Genomic DNA, 20,495 nt, shown 5'->3' with positions numbered 1-20,495 from the left:
CTACAAACCGGTAGGAAAAAGACAAACACCCCAACATAAAAGTGGGCAAAAGTCTGAAACATACATTTCACAAAGAAGAAACCCAAATGAATAGGAAAACGTGCTTAGTTTTATTAGCCGTCAAGGAAGTGTAACTAAACCCCCCCTGAGATACGGCCGTCCATTCAGCAGAAGCTCTAAAGTGAGACCCCCTGGGCCACGCCTAGTGTCCAGAGAACATGAAGCTCCCAGAGGTGCGTGCATGGTCGGGTGCATCTAAACTGGGACACCATTCCGCCCTCTCTACCCACAGCCCAGTTATCCCACACCTGGGTGGGAATGCTCATGTGTGTTCACGAAAGATGTGTACTGAGACCGTCTTAGCAGCCCCAGCTGGAAACTACCTGCGTGCTCATCAGTAGGAGACTACTTGGATAAACTGTTCACATAATAGGATTTACACAACAATATGGACAATTCTTACCCATGAAAAGATGCTCAACGTCACAAATCAGGGAAATACAAATCAAAACCACAGTAAAAGACCACCTCACACCCTCTAGGATGGCTACATCAAAAGGAGATAAATGTTGGTAAGGATTTGGAGAAATTGGCACGCTTGTGCACTGTGGTTGGGAATGAAAAAGGGTGCAGCCTCTGCGGAAAGCAGTACGGCAGTTCCTCAGAAAAACTAAAAGTAGAATTACGATAGGACCTAGCAATCCCACTTTGGGCTACATACCCAAAGGAAGTGAAAGCAGAGTCTCAAAAAGATATTTGTACACCCACTTGGGTGGAACTAACCCAAGTGTCCATTGATGGATGAATGGATAAACAAGCTGTGGTCTGTATATCTATCATGGAATATTATTCAACTTTAAAAGGGGAGGAAACTGACACATGCTACATGTATGAACCTTAAAAACATTATACGAAGTGAGATAAGCCAGTCACACAGACAAATACTGTATGATCCCACTTAGATGAGGGACCCATGGTAGTCAGATTCATAGAGACAGAAAGCAGGATGGGGGCTGGGAGGGGGAGGGAGGGGGACTTATTGTCCAATGGAGACAGAGTTTCAGTTTTATGAGGTGAAAAGACCTGTGGGGATGGATGGTGGGGATGGTTGTACGACAATGTGAATGCACTTGACGCCATGAGCTCTACACCTAAAAATGGATAAGACGGTAAATTTTACCCTATATGTATATGAGCAACAATTAAAAATGAAAATATGACGAATCTCCTAAACATAGAGTTGAATGAAGGAAGTCACACCCTGTGATTCTACCAACAAAAGTTACCCAGTGGACCAGCCCTCTGGGCTGTCGGAGCCAGGCCACAGGTGGGCAGATCTGAGGAAGGGGGGCCATATTCTGATTCTCAGTGGGGCTCTGGTTACCGGGTGTGCTCGGTACGTGGCAGTGTAGGGAGCTGTATGCTATGCGTTCACTTTTCTGTGTGTCTGTTCTACGTGGGGAAAAGTTGTAATCAGACAGAAGGGCTGTTTTGGAATAAAGGACTAGAGCTTCTTGGAGGACTGACTGTGGTCCTTGGTCGTCCCTTGTCACCAAGGATCAGAAGAGCTGTGATGTGTCTGAAGACCTGTGATGGAGAAGACTGGGTTAAGGGGTACCACCAGGCCCCTGCAAACAGCCAGGCTATTTTACAAACGCGCGCGCGCACACACACACACACACACACACACACACACACACACACCAGCATTCTCCAATTTCAAGATTTTTTTTTTTTAATGCTCCTTAAAGAGAGACCATGAGAGGGGGGAAAGCCTGTCTGTCCCTCAACATCTGTGGGCTGGAGAGATGGAGGCCAGATGTCCCCCCCAGGCCACGGTGACCTGGAAACTATTCATTAGACAGCGGATGAGATAGGAGCCTATGGTGTAGTTGGCCTCTGAAGGCAGCTATGTTTTATGTTTTGCTGACAGTCCAAACGATGCTACATAAACCAGAGGGTGGAAGTAGCCAGCGAGCACCTGGCGAGGGTAAGCCTAACCGACTGCACAAGAACACAGCTGGGACTCCGCAGACCGAGCCGCCGCCGTGATCCTTTTTAAATAGGAGGCATCACCGGAGGGTAGGAACACACGTCCTTGGGGGAACCACTTGACATTAGTGAGCGTTCGTTCAGATAATGGATGCCAGTGAGGACAGAGGATTGAAGCTATCACCTGTCATTCCTGTAGCCATTGGCATTCCTGGCACAGCATTGCTGGCGTGGCGTTGACAGCTGGGGGTGGGAAGATACCTCCAAAGCCTGTCATGCTTAGAACTTCTCGAGTCCCCACAGTTTCATTCCATCTTTGTGACCGTCCTGAGAGGGAGGCACAGGTCTCTTTCTAAATAGACCAACTGAGGCTTCGAAAGACATGGTAAATGCCTGGGCTCCATCGGAAGCAAGCCCAGCGAGCAGGGCAGGACCCGGTCTGGTGGCTCCGAATTCAGCAGTTTCTGAACAGATGTTGGGCACAAGTTTTGATTCTTCCCTTCCCCGAAAGCCTGTGGGTGGGAACGGAAGTGTCCTGGTAGACATCAGGCTTCTTGCCACTTTCGCTGTCCAGATAAGGGAGACGTCAAGCAAGTTAAGAAACAACCAAGAGGCTAGATGGGGGACACCAGGAGGGGAGGGGTGGGTACCAGACCACAAGTTACTGACTACAAATTCCAAAGCTGACACAGAAGCCTGGAAGCTGAGGACAAGAGGTGCTGGGAAAAGCAGCAATGAAGACCCATCAAGACAAAAGTCCCCTCCTGGGAGCCTGGGGAAGAGACCCACCCTACCCCACCTGGTACCTCTCAGCATCCTTCCTGTGGCGCTGCACAGGGCAGCAAGTGATGCCCATGGTGAGGGGGACAAACAAGGTCACCCCCTCCCTCCAGTGACACCTCTCTTCCCAGGGACACCACGCAGTGACCCACAAGAACACATTAGAATTCTATCCATTGACTTTGAAGGAGGCACAGAGGGTGAGTAATATCAGGAAGGTGTCAAGGAAACTGTGCCACAACAACCTCCATGGCTGTGCCTATAGGTGACTGTGGCCATGCACGTTTGTCACAATGGGAACAGGGACAAAAATGAAGACACACACGCTGGATGGTGGGTGTGGCTCTTGGGTGGGGCACAGTGGGGGTGGGAGGAGAGCCAACAGGCAGGGCCCCTGGCTTCCTGGTGGCCCAGCAGCCACCCCTCCCTATGGGGCTGGATCATGGTGGTTTCCTGAGACGTGCAAAGCACTGCCGCTTGTGTTTCAGTCTAAATGCTCATTTGTAATTCGCAGAGTCTGCCGGTGATTGCAAGGGAAGAGCCGTGCACCCACGGGCAGGCTGGCACATTCCTCGGGGTGGAAATATAAGCCTGTGACCTGGTATCGCAAAGGTAAGGGACAGCCTTCTCTTGTCTTTGGAGTTTGATTTGGCGCCACGCTGATTGACACGGGTTATATTGTGCGTGGGTTAGGGGTGAGCTGAGGATAAGCATGTGTTAGTGTTGCACTGAAGCGGGTGCCTGGTTAGGACGGAGCTGATGTTGGTCAGTGTTGTGTGGACGTTGGGACGTGGTGAGCGTTGTGCTGACGTCAGGACGTGGGTTTGTACTGCGTCCGTGTTGGTACTGAGCTGACACTGGGGCACGGTTTGGGGTGTTCATGGACGAGAGTTGTGACCCAGGTATTTGAGGGGTTCTCAGAATGGACCCAAGGACAGGAAAATCGTCTTCAGCCGAGTCCAAGGCCATTGATGGAAGTGGCTTAGAGGGCAGGGCTGATTGTGTCCACAGCAGGACAGAAGGCAGCCCTGGGGGCGTTGCATATGTAGAGCTGATTCGAAATAGTGCTTCTGGGTCTCCCTCATCACCCTGTGCTTTAGGCTGAACAGTGAGGTCACATCTAAAGCTGGACCAGGGCGCTGGGTTGCAGCCGCCTGGTGCTGTGTTGAGAAGCACCTGGGGCCGTTTCTGGGCCTGGTGGGGAAGCCCCCAGGGGCCATGGGAAGGAGGTCCGCGTGCAGAGTGTGCTACTGTCGCCTGTTGTACCCTGGCCCTTGGCTCCGCGTTTCCATTTTCCTTGGGAAGGAAATGATCTTCTGAGGTCCACCCTGCTGAAGATGCTGTGGAAACATCTGGAGCCAATGTGTGCGGTGGGAGCACAGGGAAGAGGTGCAGAATGTTGCCAGGTCTGTGCAGAGCGCGCAGCTCGTCCAGATGTCAACCCTAGACCTTATCTGTGGGCTGTGGCAGAGCACCACAAGAAAGAACCTGACCGTGAACTTGTAAATTTGCCCTGGCCTTGACAGTAATCCCGGTTACGAGAAGCAGCCACATCTCATGTCGCCAGTGAGATGGAGGAGGCTGTAGACTACATCTGTAAGCCCCTCCTACCCCCAAAGTGGTTTCCTCTGGGCTATTTCTGATAAGATTTGCAGGCGTTCAGGGAGTACACCAATTCCCAGCAGCCCTTGAGCTCCATGCACAGGCACACAGAATTTGAAGCATCTCAACGCTGAGCTTTTAGGGGACAGTAGAGCCCGTGAAAGTCCATCAGGAATGTGGTTAATACTTTATGTCATGAGACCTGCCACCCATTTTCCCATTTCTAATGACTCAAGCCATTGCTATTTAAATTGTTTATTGTAGACTTTGACATTTATTGGAGGAAACGCTAGGTGGTAAGCAGTTGGCTGTGTGAGGGGCTGGGGGATTGGCAGGGAAAGGGTACGAGGAATCTTTCTAGAACGATGGAAACTGTCTATACCTTGACAGGGTTTGAGTCACAGTGGGGGAGGCCTCCGTCAATACCCACGGACTGGTACATTTACGATGTGTGCTTTTTACCATCAGTAATTTCCCTTAAAAAAATGTTGAACTCTAGTTAATGCAATTCATGCTGACGTGTTCAGGGATGGTGTGTATGGATGTCTGCTATGTCCTTTGAAATGCATGAAAAATAAGATAGATCAATCGGCAGATAGCGGGAGGGAGAGGTGGACAAATTTGTAATAAGACATAGTGAACTGTGGAAAACTGTGAACCAAGGTGGCAAATCTATGAGGGTGTGCTGCACCATTCTTTCAGCCTTTCTGTGTTTGAAAGTTTTCCTAATGTTGGCCAAAAATTTTGGCCAGGGGCTGGGGTGTGTCATGGTACGTGTTATATTATTTTTCTTGTCCTTTCTGTACTTTTGAAATGTCTTATGATCCCGAGGGGTTCGTGGAGTTGGTGTGGGTTCTCAGGCAAGCACCTTTTCTGATCGCTGACCAAGGGAGCGCGGCCCGCAGGTTAGCTGTGAACGCTAAGGCAAGGCGCAGCCCAGGTGTGCCCAGGTATGCCGCTCACCTTGACGCTTTGATGATGTCGCTGCAGTGGTCTTGCAGCTCCATGTGCAGGCAGAGCCCCCGGCTAAATCGCAAAACAGGCTCCAGAGAAAACGAGCAGGGACTCGACCACTGAGCGTCCCAGGATTGGGGCCCCTTCTAAGGAGAGCCAAGCAGTGGTGGACAGAGGCAGACGGGTGTGGGAGGACAGCCCACAATGCTGTCCTCCCCTGAGAGTCCCCTGTCCTTCCCACAGAACCCTTTACAGCCTAAGACGCAGGATTCAGCCACGCTTCCCCTGGTGGCAGTGTCATCATGCTACTTGGAGCCCAGGGGAAGCCGTCCTGGTTGCTGATGTCGGCTGTCATTGGAACACTCAGTTCCCAGTGGTGGTCTGCACCTGCCCATTTGCTCTGAGCGCTCTCAGCCCATGCCTCTCCCTTCCCCTTCCTCTGCCCAGCACACCTGTCCACAGGAGCCAGTTCCCACCGCCCAGCACGTGGGGGCCGCTGATCTGGGCTGCAGATGGCTGTCCTCTCATTTCCCACCTTCTTGCTGTCCCCTGGCCTGGCCCCTGCCAGGGCTTTGCCTTGAGTAGGTGTGGGAAGGAACGCAATGTCAGCGCCAACAAAATGCCATTTCTCAGCTGGGGCTGAAATGAAGAGGTGCCTGACACACAGGTCAATGGCTGGGAGCTCAGGACGCAGTGAGTTCCACTCCGAATGCACATGACCCACAGCACAGGACTCCGGGAAGGTCCGTGGACGGGGCTTTTTTTACCCATCCTTGTAATGGTATATTTGATACATTCAAGTGAATATACACAATGCACAGAAGAGCTGTGAGCTCATGGGCAAAATCTACCCTGCGAGCCCACCTCCCAATGAAGATACAAACCATCTGCCCTCTCGTGCCTTTTTGGGAATTGCCTGACCCACCCCTGGCTCTGCCCCCAGAGACAGCCACACTCCATAATTTTTTTATTCTCTTGCTTTTCTTTATGGTTTTACCATATATAGAGTGTCCCTAAACCCTGCAATTTGCCTTGCTTGTTTTTGAATTGTATTACCATGCTGTCATCCAGGGTATATTTCATTCTGTGACTTGCTTCCACTGACTCTTCTGTTTCTAAGGTGCATCTGAGGTGTATCCATAGCTGAAGGGCTTTCGTTTTCACTGCTGTATACTATTTCCTTGTGCGGATGTACCATTTGTTGATCCCCTTCCAGTGTTTCACCATCACCAAGAAGGCCACTGTGAATATCCTAAGCCCCCTGATGTGCAGAGCTTTCTCCGGGTGTAAGTATGCCTGTGGGTGCTGCACGTGGAAGGTGTGTGTGGCACAAGTGACCAGGCATTTCCAAAGGGACTGCACCACTGTCCACGCCGGCCAGAAGGCAGCCCGGACTCCAGGCACCCCCACAGCAGTGTTTATGATCATTACATTTCCTCCTTTCTCCAACAATTGAACGATGGCAAATTGCCTCTCACTTTTTATTTAGTTTCTCGCTTTATCACAATTATAAATACAGCTCATTGAGAAGGTCAAACAGTTCTGTAGGCTTGTATGAGCTATAACGTCCCTCCCAGGTCCTCCTTCCCCTTGACACCGTTTCCTGTCCGTGAGTATTTATGCTCAGTGCATGGAGCTCATTCTTGAGGCCTTTGCCTCCGTGTCACGATGAATGTTTGTATATGAGCACCTCTTGATGCTCTGCTTTAGACATGATGTGTCCATTCCCCACACTAGACGGCCTGCACCCTCCCTGGCCAGCTCCATGGTCAATGCTGACTTCATGATGATTTCATAGCCAGGATTCACAGCCGAGTTTTGCTGCATACTGTAACTTTTCTTTATTGAGCATTTTATTGTGTCTTGTGGTTTGGGTTGGTTGGTTGTGGTTGGCTGGCTTACGTTTCTGTGCACTTATCACTAATTCAACCCCAAACTCACTCCCAGTCATGTGACTCTCTTCCCACTACTTTCAAACGTATTAGACCATCTATTCATCTCATCTCTGTGAAAACAGCTTTTCTGGAAGCTTCTGCTGCTCCAGTCTGGGCCGGATGTTCTCGGTGACTGGGGCCCAACTGATGGTCTGAGAATCTTCTTTCTCTATATTCCCGGGATGAGGGAAGTATTTCCGCCATGCTCTTGTGTTGGATCCCTGCTTCTGAGATCCAGATCTCTCACTTTCTTGGTTTACTCCCTTGTTTTCCTGGAGCACATCCCTTAGTAGCTTCCTCAGAAAGGGTGCTAGGGAGGTACGTTTGTTGAAAACTTGCATATCTCCAACTGTGTTTATTCTACTCTGTCACTCAGGTTCCCTGGTGGCAGGGCCTGTTTTTGATTCATCATGTGCAACTTTGTTCACTCCACTTCTCTTGCCTAAAATCGTATCTCTTCCTCTTCCACCCGTCTAAATCTTTATCAATTTTTAAGGCTAAATTCAACTGCCACCTCCTTCAGGAAGCCTTCCTGACCTCCTCAGTCCTGAGTGATGGCTTCTTTCTTCTAACCCTTATGATACTTATTATCTGCATTATTTCTTTGGCATTTATACTCATTATAGTTGTTCATTAATTCAGCACACATTATCTTGAGCACCTGTTATGTGTGTGGGGACTTCACAAGAAATCACAAATAAGCCCGGCAATCAAGGAGAATCCTAGAATATTGGAGCTAGAATATTGGAGCAATACCATCCCACATAAGCCGCTGTCAGGTAGATAGACTGAGACCCAGAGAATTATGGGACTTCCTTGCCCAGCAAGAACCCAACCCAGATCTCCTGGCTTCCAGACTCTTGTGCTTCCTATAATAACAACTATGAACTAAGGAACTCTAATAAAAGAGGTGACAAATACACCTAAAAACCCCACCCCCATGCCATGGGGGTAAGTACAGTGTCACTTGTTTACAAATGAAGAGACTGAGACAGAAAGAAGCAAAGTGGCTTCTGAGGGTGGAGCTAAGATCTCGCCCCAGGCAGTCGGACTCCAAAGAGAGGCACATACAGGCAAGTGTGTGCTGAGCTCTCTCTTGGTCCGTGTGCCTCAAGGTCCTCATCACAGACATTAGAAATGCACAAACCAGCAGACTTCTCATTAGGATTTACGGACCAAATATGCACCTTTCCAAAGCACGTGGCTGTTGCATGTGTTGGAGGGAGGGAATCCCTGCACCATTGCCTAACCGGGGAAATAGCTTTCTCTGGCCAAAAAAACCTCATGCTGTCAGTTCAAGCGATGGACGTTCCTAAGTGTCCTGAGCCTGGGGCTCTGTCTGAACACAAGGGAGACAGACTGTGTCTGGGGACTGCTTGGGAAAACTGCTTGTCCCCAAGTCACAACCGCGATGCACGCCTGCCCGTGGAGTACAAACAGCCGCCGGGGACACTGTGGATGGGCTCCATCCCAGAGAGATGAGGCACTTACGCTGTCGGGAGCCGTCGCCTCGGGCTTATTCACACCAGCAGGAGCTAATATGAGCTCTGAGCCGCTGCCCAGGCATCTGCCTGGCTATGCATTTCCTCTGCAGCTGATGGATTTTCAGATGAAAGGCAAAATTTCCTGTGCCCTTGATCTCAAAGTTGTCTCTTGGATACTTCTCACTTCCTCTTAAACTGTGCCGGTGCAGGGGAGATAAAGATACATTTTTTTTGCAGAAAAGGGGTGGATGTTGGACGTTCTTTGAACAGCCTGCTTCCAGCACAGTAGGTGAGGCCCCTTCCTCAACAGACTTGTTACCTCTGCCGCATCGGGGCCATGACATGTCAGGGCTACGTTCAGTTTCATGAAATGAGCTAGTGTGGTTCAGTTCAAAGAGCCCCAACCAACATCATGTCCCATTCGAGATGCAAGTCATGCCCTTCCTAAGGGATGCCTACCAATGCTCGGGCTCCCTCCTGTTATATACAATTGTACATTATGAATGTCGAGGACCTAGACCACCCTCTGAGCATTCTATGTTAAGTAGAACCGTTGATATTGGTTCCTTTCTAGCCAGCCCCACGCCCACCCCCAAACTAAACTACAATAGAAGCTCTCTGGGTCTGGTCTCCCACAGCGTTGCTGTCATCGCAGGGCTTTGCACACTGTGGGTTTTCAATATATATCTGCTGAAGGAAGGAAGGGGGGAGTGAGGGAAAGAGAAAGAGAAGAAGGAAGGAAGGAAAGAAAGAAAGAAGGAAGGAAAGGAGGAAAGAAGGAAGGAAGCAAAGAAGGGAAGGAGAAAGGAAGGGGAGGGAGGAAGGAAGCAAAGAAGGTAGGAAGGAAGGAAGGAAGGAAGGAAGGAAGGAAGGAAGGAAGGAAGGAAGGAAGGAAGGAAGGAAGGAAAGAAGGGCAGGCTAGTCAGTACCCAGTTGTTTAGACCCTGACCAAAAGTACCCTAGTAGACACCCAGCCAACCCTGTTTTCAGGATGCAGCACTTTCCCTGTGCCTGCTGCTCCTACTGTGGGTGCAGAATTGTGTGTTCCCCCTGAACGGGACTCCCCCTAGCCTAATGGCCACAGTAGTACCTGCCACATAGGGAACCCCCAGGAAATGCTTGTTGAGCAACTGAGTGGTTCCAGGCCTTCCCCACCCACACACTTCTGTTTCTCTCTCAGAGAAACACACAGAGTGAGCGGCCCAGGTGCGTAGCTAGAGTTGCCGTCTGAAAGCATTGATCTGCGCCTGAGCTGCGTGACTGTCCACACAGATATCGTGCCCAGCGCGCCCGGGACAGACGCACGCAGGGAGGGACCCCGATGATGCCAGTGGATCAGCCTTGCTCATCACTGTGTTTCGTGGTGCTCAGCAGGCTGAGCTCTGGCAGAGTCATTTCTCTGGGAAAACCTGGCAAACGGCAGCCTGAGCTCCCTGCATACGTAGAACATGGCAGCCAGTATGGGTGTTTCCCATGATGTGTAGATCACGTGTGGCACGCGTGAGCCCGCAGCCTGCAGTCAGCCTCAGACATAGGGAGGCCGCACCCACGTGCCCTCTGCCCACGGGCGGTGTTGGACAGGCTGCCTAGTGTGATAGGCCTGCCTCCCCGGGGCTCTGCTCTGCAGGGTGCGAATGCCCTGCTGGCAGTGCCTGTGCAGCCTCCCTTGCCTCCGCAGATCCTTCTTTCCGGCACTTTCTCCTTCAAAGCAGCCCTGCAAATGCTGACGTGTTGTTATAGCCTCAAGGCCACAGAGCAGGACCTCCGCTCCCTGCTCCCCGACCCCTCACTCTGGCTTGGCTTGGCAGGGGCATCCTCGTCCTCGGAGCGCTCAGGGCTCCGGCCGCATGGTGGCTGGATTTGGGGTGGGGGGGCCGCTCTGTCCCAGGCAGAATGATGGATCTGGTGTGGCTCCTCGGTGGGGACATTGGTGCCGGTTGGGTCAGAGGTGAAAACAACAATCGTAGAACCATGTGACGTGTTCACTCAGCATGTCTCCCACACTCCAGAAAAACCATTTCGCTGTTAAAGATCTGGAGCAGATGCCCAGCAAGCAGCCATCTGCCTTCCCGCCAGTGGTCACAGCCGCAGATCCCATCTCGTCGCACAGGGATTGCGCTTGGCACGAGTCTTGCAACCTGCGTTCAGTCTGCTCCAGAAGTATGGAGGCCAGCTGGTGAATGTGGGGTCAGTGACGGAACAGAGGTCGGGCCAGGGGCAGGCGGTGGATAGGTGGGTCACCTGCTCATGTTAACAGCCCGCATGCTGATGGTGTGTTTTCAGGGTCCTGTCAAGACATGCTTCAGTGCCTTAGGGGGTGACCCCACTTGCGTGACAGGCCTACTGCACCACACCCACCTTTCCCTACTTCTTCTCTCTCGCTTTTTTTGGGTGCTCTATCATCACACTTACTTGTAGGGCACCACTGTCTGCCTTCCCGCGTGGCTGGAGGTCACAGGCCTGCCTGGCAGTAGATGTTTGTATGAGTCACCACTTGTCATGCTTGACCATTTACACCTCTCCTTGGAGTCATGTCACCCCCTGATTAGAAATGCACCAAGGGCTGGGAAGGAAGCTGCAGCTCTGAATCGAGGGGAAGGTGGGTAGGAGGATGGAATCAGGGTGGAATGGGGACCCCCAGGATATGGACCCTGCCACCCGGAAATCGAGTCCCTCTCTGTCTTTTCAGATTCACCAATGGTCCCAGTCCTTTAAAACCACAGTTGCAGACATGGCTCTACCATCTTCTAACCATCCCCTACCCCCTCCACAGCCCACAGTGTGGGGGTCAACGGGGGCACCAGGTCCCAAACACTTGAGTTCCCTCCCTTAGACCTGTCCCCATTTCCACAGAGGCTTTGGGGAAGGGGCCTCTGGAAGTGTGGCTGTCCACTCCTGAAGGCGGCAGCCTCGTTTCTCCTGTTGTGGGCAATCAGGGGCACCCCAACAGGGAATCTTCTCTGGGGCTCCTCCCTGCTCCTGTGTTTCCACACAGAGGCACATGTGGGGAGATGGGCGGGATCCAGCACGCGGAGCCAAGTGTCACCAGATCCAGCCACCGTGTTCTGAGAGGAGCCCGTCCCCTCGCGGCGGCGCCCACAGGGGAAGGTCTGTTTGGAGCAAGGCTGGCAGGCGGCAGCCACAGGTCAAGGCGGCCCCTGGAAGGCGGAACCCAGAAACGTCTCCTGTTGTTTTTAACTTTTCGTGTTAGGAAAATGTAATGAAGCACACAGGGAATGGAAGGATTTACGGCTGTTATTATTTGAGATTTATATGTACGTTCTGAGTATTGGCCCTGCGTTCCTGAGGGAGGCAGCCCCCAAAAGGTCACAGCGTCTGTCACTCACTAAAGGTCACTCTCCCCATAGTTAGAACCCCTCTATCCTATCTCCTGAGTGGTTCTCCCGATGTGTGGGAATTCCAACTGAGGCGGAACTCACAACTGCAGGCACGAGAATATTCCGTCTTTAAATAGACAGGTCTTCTGGAAATTCCTTCCACCGTTGAGGCCACACCCTACATTCCTGCAGGGTCCACCCACCTGGCCCCATGCTTCCTTTTGAGGGGCAGCCCCCCACTTCTGCATCACAGCAGTTCTTCTGACATTGACCTTTGACCATGAGCTTCCCCAGAGAAAAATGTGCAGCTGGGAGATGCGGCCATACGAGTACAGCAGACGTCTGCTGAGTGGGAAGAACCCAGCCCACCCTCCCACCTTCCAGGAGTCCCCAGTGTACAGAGCAACAGGCAGATGGTCCCAGAGTGGAGGTGGGAGAGCCCTGTGAGTGGGGGGGGCTGGGTGTCACAGGAGGTGTCAGGAAAGAGGTGGCCTGGAGTATGCAGTGTCCAGACAGGCTCAGGGTTCACAGCAGTAAGAGATTGCTCTGGAAGAAGGGGCCAGAGAGCAGAGACTGGATCATGTAGCTCTAGATGCCGTGAACGTTCGGAAGGACTGTGTCTTGGATGATCTGGTCGGGGCTCGTGTTGAGGCTGCAGTTTTCTGGGGCCACAGGCTGAACCCAGTGAAAATTCGCCATGAGGTTTTTAGATGGTAGAAGTCTGAGCGGAGGGTCCTGGAGGCAGAGCAGGCAGATCTCTCTTCCTGGGTGGGGGTGATGGTTAGATCCAGCGGGAGCCCACCCAGCTGGGTGCCAAACCCTCCAGATGTGCTAGGTGGTCCTTGGGGCTTCGGGTGAGCTTTGCCCAAGCCCCATGAGGTCCTGCCAGCTCTCATGGTGCTTCCCATGGATGAGATGGAGAAACAAGCTGGCAGCCCCAGGTCTTTCCCTCTGTGGGGAACTCGTGCCAGCAAGATGCCCAGCTGTATGCTGTACAGATGTTTTCACCAGGGGCCTGAGTGCCCTGTCTGGAGCTTCCCTTCCTTGTTTATAAGCCAGCACTGCCCAGGGTGGGTTGCAGTGTCACAAGCTATTTGTTTGAGCAGGATCCTATCTTTATGTGGCAGTGTTTGCACAGTCCCTTGTCAAACTTCTCTTGTTATAGCTTGATGTCATGAGGCAGACAGCTGGGCAGAGCCGGGGCTTCACAGAGGAGGAAGGAACTATGTGGGTCCTGGATGCCTCTGAGTCCAGCGAGCAAGGCCCAGCTCCAGGCAGTCGGGCTTACATCATTTGACCTTGATTGATTAACTGGGAAGAAGAAACTGGAATTTCTCTGCTCTCTGCCATTGGATTGACTTCCCTTGGCCTGTGGTCACTTTGATTTCAACAAGGCTGATTCTACTCCAAGAGCTGATGGGTTTCCTGGAAGCTCTTCCACCGTTGTACAGAAACAGTCGTGCCTTTGGCAGTGGGTGAGAAGCTGTTCATAGATGGACACTGGACTTACACTGGGAGACCCAAGTTCAGAGCCAGGCTCCACCCCCACAAGCCAATCCCCTCGATCAGTCATCTTATCCTCATCAACTGAGGTCGTTAGAGACACGACACCCCCTCTTCTTTTGTTGAGTCAGAACCCACACAGAGCAGAGGGCAGGTGTCCTCAATAAATTTTGACAGCACTTGCTGGCTCTGCCCTTGATGTGACCCCTGAGTATTTGAGCCACGCCAGAAGAACCTGCCACCCACCAGGAGGATGTTATCTTGCCAGTGGAGGCCCTGTTGTACACACAGGGAACTTGGGTGGGTGGCCACCGTTGGATCTAACCCTTGCAGGGAGGACGGAAGCCCCTTGGAATAATTAACAGGTAAATCTGCAAGAGTCTGCCTCTTGGAAAATCCGTGTCCCGTGGGACCTCCATGATGACCTCTAAGAGGATTCGTTCAGAACAAAGCCGTTGGGAACGTACCTCGTACGTGAGACTGGATGACACTTCCGACGGGTCAGCCTGGCTTGTCTAAGGGGTGATCGTTTGGATGAGAACCTCCCCTTGCACACAGTGGAACATTGGGGATGGAGAGGGACGATCCCCAAGCAGATCCTTCAGGGAGCCTTTCAGGCCAGTCAGGGACACAGACATCACCCACATATCTGAGCAGATCGTCCTTTGTAAGTGGCCCCCACGTGCGGCACGTGGAGAGTTCTGCCAGTCGGGAATTCTCAGGAGCCACCGGAGGAACCTGTTGGGGTGTCGGCTGTGAGTCAGTGTGGGACCCCGCACCCTTGGGTGTCCATGGAGTGACACCGGCTTTGTCTCTGCCTGTCTCATCTGTCATTCTGTCCACACATCTTTTTGTTGTCAGGCAATGGGTCTCAGCCTCTGCCTCCCACACCCCCGCCAGGTCCCGCTCAGGGCTGAGTGTCCCAGGTGTTGGGCAAGCAGGAATTACTGTCAGGAGGACGATCTCTGCAAATTGCTGTCGCTTCCCAGTTCAGCGACTTCCAGGCCCTTGTCCTCAAACAGCACTTGTAACGTGGGCATAACTGTGCCCACTTGGAAGACAAGGAAACAGGCTCAGAGAAGCCCATGGCTGAGTCTCAGTGGAACCAAGCCCTGCTCAAGCTCAGGCCTTTCCAGGCGGCACCCACAAAGAGCAAATGCCTCCGGAGCCCTCAACGGGAGGGCGTCCCAGTCTCCCTGGGTGAGAGGAGACTCAGGATGTAACAAACATCAGGGCGGAGGTCAGACAAGGCAGGAACAGGGTTCTGGTCACCTGCTGCCTGTCCCACTATCCTTGCTGCTGGCCTGGGGCCCCAAGGTCCTATGAAACAATTACCTATGAACCCAGACCATCTTAATGGTAAAAACATTTCATCTCTGAGTTTGGCTGAAAGTCTCTCAAGATAAATTTAATTCCTTTTTTGTTTTGGGGAGTGACTAAATGTGGCGCTTCATGTGTCTTAAAAATCTATTTCAGTGGTTGATTCCTTTGGCCAAGGAAGCACGGCCCACCCTGCCTGATTCCCAGTCTCCTCCATTTCTCAGCTTTCTTCCATTAAAAGTGTGTTCCCGCTGCCTCCCTCTGCTCACAGCGGCTTCTGCTTACTCAGGTCTATGGCAGGGGAGGTATTTCATCGTCCTTTGATGGAAGAGATGCTGGGGGAGGGCCGTGCATACAGAAGGCGCTCATTAGGTGCTTGCTGGGTGAGAGTGAATGGACAGAGGTGGACCCGCGTCTTCTCTTCCCTGGCTCAGGCTCTGCTTCTGCTTCTCGGGCTCCCCATGTGCCCACTTTCCAAAGACCCCAGGTCTCTGCCCTCCCAGTTTTCTTGTCCACCTCCCAGTTCAGCTCTGTGCTGTAGGGGCGAAGTGGGGGAGGAGGGGAGGCCCCACCATAGAACCCTCTGTGCTGGGCTGCTGCGGGGCTGCATAAAGGGGAGCCTTAGCAGCAACCCCAGGAAACTGCAGAAAAAATAAATGGTATGGGAAAGGTGTAGAAGCCAACAGTGCCAGCAGCCTCCAGCCCCCTGTACGCTCCTGTTCCCAGCATTGGCGTGGAAGGCCAGCCTCAACGTCGTTTGTCCTTCAGGGGACAGCTCCCTTAGGTTTCATCTGGAACCAGCTGGTCAAAAGATGAATTTCCTTCCTTCCTTGGTCTCTGTCTGTCAAGCCAAAATGTCAATACCCCCGTGAGCTCTGGGCCCAATAATAAAGCGTGAAATTGTGTCCAAGGAGTTTGTGTTCACAGGCTGTCACTGTCCGAGTAGTCCAGAGGGACACTCTAAATGTGGCGGCCACTAGCCACCTGTGGCTACTGACGTCCACATGAATTACAATGAAATACAGGTAACAAGTCACGTCCTCAGTCCCACTAACTACCTCTAAGAGCATCATTGCCTGAGTTCTCCTGGGCAGCGCCGCCGAGGGCTTGGAGACGTGTGCTTTCCTGCCCTACACCGTGGGGAACTCTGTCTGCTCCCCTGGGCCCTTCCCCACACCTCTGCCTGCCTCCCTGTGCCCAGAGCCCAGAGTCCCATCCGCAGCCGGCAGCAGCTCCCCTTGCCTGCCTCACCGAGCGTCACGGCCAGAATGGCCTCCTCATGCTTGTTTGAGGTATCTCCGACAAAAGTCTCAGAGCTGCAGAGATGGAAAGGACCTCCCAAGGCTGTCGGGCTCAGCTCCATCTCCCCAAATGAGGTCTTCCAGAAGGATCCACGTTCCCAGTTTGCCTTGCGTTGCTTTCTGTCCCACTCATTCTCCAGGCCAGATCACAAGCCTCTTGCAGGCAGATGTGGGATCCCTTTCATTAAGAGCTTAGAGTCTCTTGTCAAAGCCCCAACCTCCCTCTGGAGCATGGGAACAAAACAGCCTCATTGCCTGGGGGTGTGGGCAGGTTAAGGACGATGGTTAATCACAGTCCACAGGCCGCCATGTGGCCAGCACCTGGTGTCGTCCGCTCTTGTCAAAAGTTGCTGATGACGTCCGAATGCTGCCCTTGTTCCCCTTGGAGAGCTGACTTTGCAAGGAGCTGCTGGCCAGTGGGGCAGCTTTCCAGAGGTAATGGGGTAACTCTGAGTTCCGGAGCTACTACTCAAGCCAGAGTGAGCCCCGAGGAGGCTCGTCATAGAAATAGTCTTGGAGGGCCTTTGAGAGCAGGTAGGACTCTTTCATAAAGCCTATCTCAAAGGTGTGGGACAGGCTGGGAAGGGGTGAGATGATTGTCCTGCTTATCTGGAGGTGGCTGATGCCCCAAGAGCCCCCGCTCCATGGACCAGGCCCCACACAGGTAAGCAGGGACGATGGAGCCCACACACATCCCCCCACCGCTGCGCATGAGTTTGTACAGCAGCCTGGAGTCATCTGATAATGGGAAACTGAGAAGAGACAAGACAGAGGAAGCAGAAGGCCTGGCCTCTGTCCAGAGCACCCTTTCCAAACAGGCAGGGAGGGTGTTTGACTGATGGCAACTGAGGCACCACTCACCCCAGTGAATGGCGGAGCCTGTGAGTCCCCGTATTTACTAGACTCAGCTAAGGAACTTGTGTATCCGATTGGGCCCAGCTGCTCTGGTCTCCATGGTGTACTCACCCTCAGGGGTTGGAAGCCAAGAAGCATAAAAAGCAAACACCAGCCCAGTGCATTCTTTCCCATCTTATTAGCGTTTTATTCCTCCCAAAGAGCGGCTGCTCCTGGATGTTGCAAAATCAGTTTATGACTTTGGGCTGACTCTTTGAGGAATTTGCTTTGTCTCATCTGGCTAAGAAGGAAATGGTACTACGTGCTGTCAATGAAGAGGGGACGTGGCCTGGACTTGCCAATGGACTGGCCCCTCCTGCAAGGATCTGGGTGTTAAGGTTGGTTCCCCTCGCTGAGAGTCTGAATTTTGGTCTCTTAAAGTCACACCTGTATTCCATACTCCATCTAGGAGCCCCCCACTCCACTCCCTAGATTCTGGATTGTTTAGGGGCCTCCTGGATGCCAAAGCAGCATGGGCCAAGCTGGGGACAGGTTGGTCTCCGACCGCCACACCAAGGGAACTCAGAGTGGTGACCTTCACAGGCGTGATGTCCCACTGGAAAACCTCATAGTCCCTCTGGAGGCCTCTGGTGTCTGCGCCTGGCATGGGGCAGGTCAAGCCCCAGGGATTTCTGCCTGTCCAGGAAATGTGCGTGCACACACAGTCACACACATGCACACACGTGCGCACACACTGTCACACCCCACGCACTCGCATCCATGAATATGAATGTTATACGCACCTTGGTTTCGACTGACATGTGGATGGACCTGGAGCTGCTGGAGTTAGAAGCTCCTGCCAGACCTGTTGTGAACGTAAGGCAGACACGGAGGCATCCCGTCCACAGTCTCTGGCTCTATCAGGCCCTCACAGGATGCCGGGCGCTGTACCGTGGGTGGCTGCTAAGTGCTGCACATGCGTATTTCATGAGCGTCTGCAAACCCCTTATGGGAGGAGCTGTCTTTCTTTGTTCCAGGAACAGGTTTTAAGGGGCTTTGGCTTTATTCCATCTTCACTGTCTCTGCTGCAACCAGTGGGTAGGGAGACGGGAAAGGATATAATTCATATACCATGAAGTCATCCTTTTAAATGTACAGTTCAGTGGGCTGCAGTATATTCGCAGAGTTGTGCAACCATCACTACTATCTAATTCCAGAATATTTTCATCACTCCCAAAAGACACCCTGTACCCTTTAGCCATCATCCCCCACCCCCGTTCCTTCCCTCCACCCCCACTCCACCTCCTGACAACCTCTTATCTACTTCTGTTTCCATGGGTTTTGACAGTTCACATAAATGAAAGTGGAGACTACGTGGCCTTTTGTAACAAGCTTCTTTTAGTCAGCATGTTTTCAAGGTTCATCCATGTTGTAGTCTGTCAGTGCTGCATTTAAGCTGAATACATCATGGTCTGGATGTGCCACAGTGTATTTGTCCCTTTGTCCATTGATAGATATCTGAGTTGTTTCTACTTCTTGGCTATTGTGACTAACACTGCCATGAACATTTAGGTACAAATCTTTGTGTGCACACAGGTCTTCATTTTTCTTGGGTCGATACCTAGGAGCAGAATTGCTACATCACATGATGACTCTCTTTCACACTTTGAGGAACTGCCAGACTGTTTTCCAAAATGGCTGTGCCATTTTATGTTCCCACCAGCAATCTGAGAGTTCCAGTTTTTCCACATTCTTGCCAATCTGTATTGTTTTCTGTTATTTTGATGATAGCCATGCTAGTGGGAATGAAGTGGTATCACTTACTGTGATTTTGGTTTGCATTTCCCTGCTGACTAATGATGTTGAGCGTTTTTTTCGTGCGTTGATTGTCCATTGGCATATCTTCTTTGGAGAAATATCTATTCAGATCTTTGGTCCCATATTTAATGTAATTTTTTACCTTCTTATTATTGAGTTGCAAGATATATATATATATATATATATATATATATATATATATATATATTCTACATCCAAGTCCCTTATCAGATATATGATTTGCAAAAATTTCCTCCTATTTTGTGGGTTGCCTTTTCACTTTCTTGATGATGTCATTTGTAGCACAAAAGTTTTAATTTTGATGACTTGCTGTTTATCTATTTTTTTTATTGTTGTTTGTGCTTTTGGTGTCATAGCTAAGAAAGCATTGCCTATCTCAAGGTCACAAAGATTTATTTCTGTTTTCTTCTAAAAGTCATACAGTTTTAGCACTTATATTTAGGTCGTTAACCCTTTTTGAGTTAATTTTGTATACGGTGTGAGCTAGGGATCCAGCTTCATTCTTTTGCATGTGGATTTCCAGTTGTCCCCACACCATTTGTTGTCAAGATTATTTTTTTCCCATTCAGTTGTCCTAGCCCCTTTGTTAAAAATCAGTTGACTATAAATTTGAGGGTTTATTTCTGGCCCCTCAATTCTATCCCGTTTTATTAATCCATGTGTCTCTTCTTATTCTAACACCACACAGTCTTGATTATTGCAGCTTTGTAGTAAGTTTTGAAATGATGGCAAGTGAGTCTTTCAACTTTGTTCTTCTCTTTCAAGATTGTTTTGACTATTCTGGGTCCCTTGCATCTCCACATGAATGTTAGGATCAACTCGGCAATTTCAGCAAAAAAAGACAGCGGGAGTGTGATAGGGATTGCATCGAATCAAAATGGGGCTTTAAAACCATATAAGTCTTTGGGTGATTTGGGGGTGACAGAGAGAACCTTTCCCTATGATGAGTTAATGTTAAAAGGTCCGATCTTCCCATTTCCCAAAATTCAACCCCTCATTTAATCCTCACAATCCCATGGGGTGGGTGCTGCTTTCCCATCTCATCGCAGGGAAAACTGAGGCCCCAAGGGGTCAAATCAGGTGCTATGGCCCACAGATGCAAGGTGAAGGGGGATCATTGGGGACAGTTAGATGTTTAAGCCAAAGACCCAGCAAGCGGTGGCCAGTACCATTCCCATCATCTCGGCCACATGTGTGCCTGACATCCAGCTAGATTCTGCAGTGTGGCGCTTACCCCTCAGCTAGGGAACATGGAAGCCTCCATTTGTTCTTTGCCCACTCACCCCTGCTGGCTCATTTTTATCACCACTGTGACCAAGAGAGTAACCAAGTGACTTTACAAATGAGGAAGCCAGGCCCAGAAAGCTCTTACGCTTTCCTGTGGCCACAGAAGGCTACAGCAGCCTTCCCAGAGTGGGAATGTTCCCAATACTGCCAGCTTCCACACTGAAATGCTCAACTGTATGTCTGCCTGTGCAGGAGGAGGGAGAGAAAAGACCCTCTCCCAGCAGCTCAGCCCTTTAACTCCAGGGACCTAAAGGACACCTTTCCTGCCTTTAGGCATCTCTCTCACATGGGAGTCAGATGCCAAGCCAAGGCAAGAGGCTGGCCCCA

General features: G+C 51.3%; 1 protein-coding gene across 1 annotated transcript in view; it reads left to right on the top strand.

Annotated features, from left to right (window-relative positions):
* The window catches only part of ZNF469 (zinc finger protein 469), a 307,143-nt gene that overhangs the window by 168,525 nt on the left and 118,123 nt on the right, over positions 1 to 20,495 (top strand). The window contains exon 4 of the mRNA XM_088800201.1: positions 3,287 to 3,384. The gene's annotated coding sequence lies outside the window, so the exon portion shown is untranslated. The remainder of the gene's footprint in view (positions 1 to 3,286; positions 3,385 to 20,495) is intronic.

This window comes from Rhinolophus sinicus, chromosome 8 (assembly GCF_057876585.1).
Source record: "Rhinolophus sinicus isolate RSI-liver-muscle chromosome 8, RSI-T2T, whole genome shotgun sequence".
NCBI classification, from domain to species: Eukaryota; Metazoa; Chordata; class Mammalia; order Chiroptera; family Rhinolophidae; genus Rhinolophus; species Rhinolophus sinicus.
This window is presented reverse-complemented; position numbering and strand designations above follow the sequence as displayed.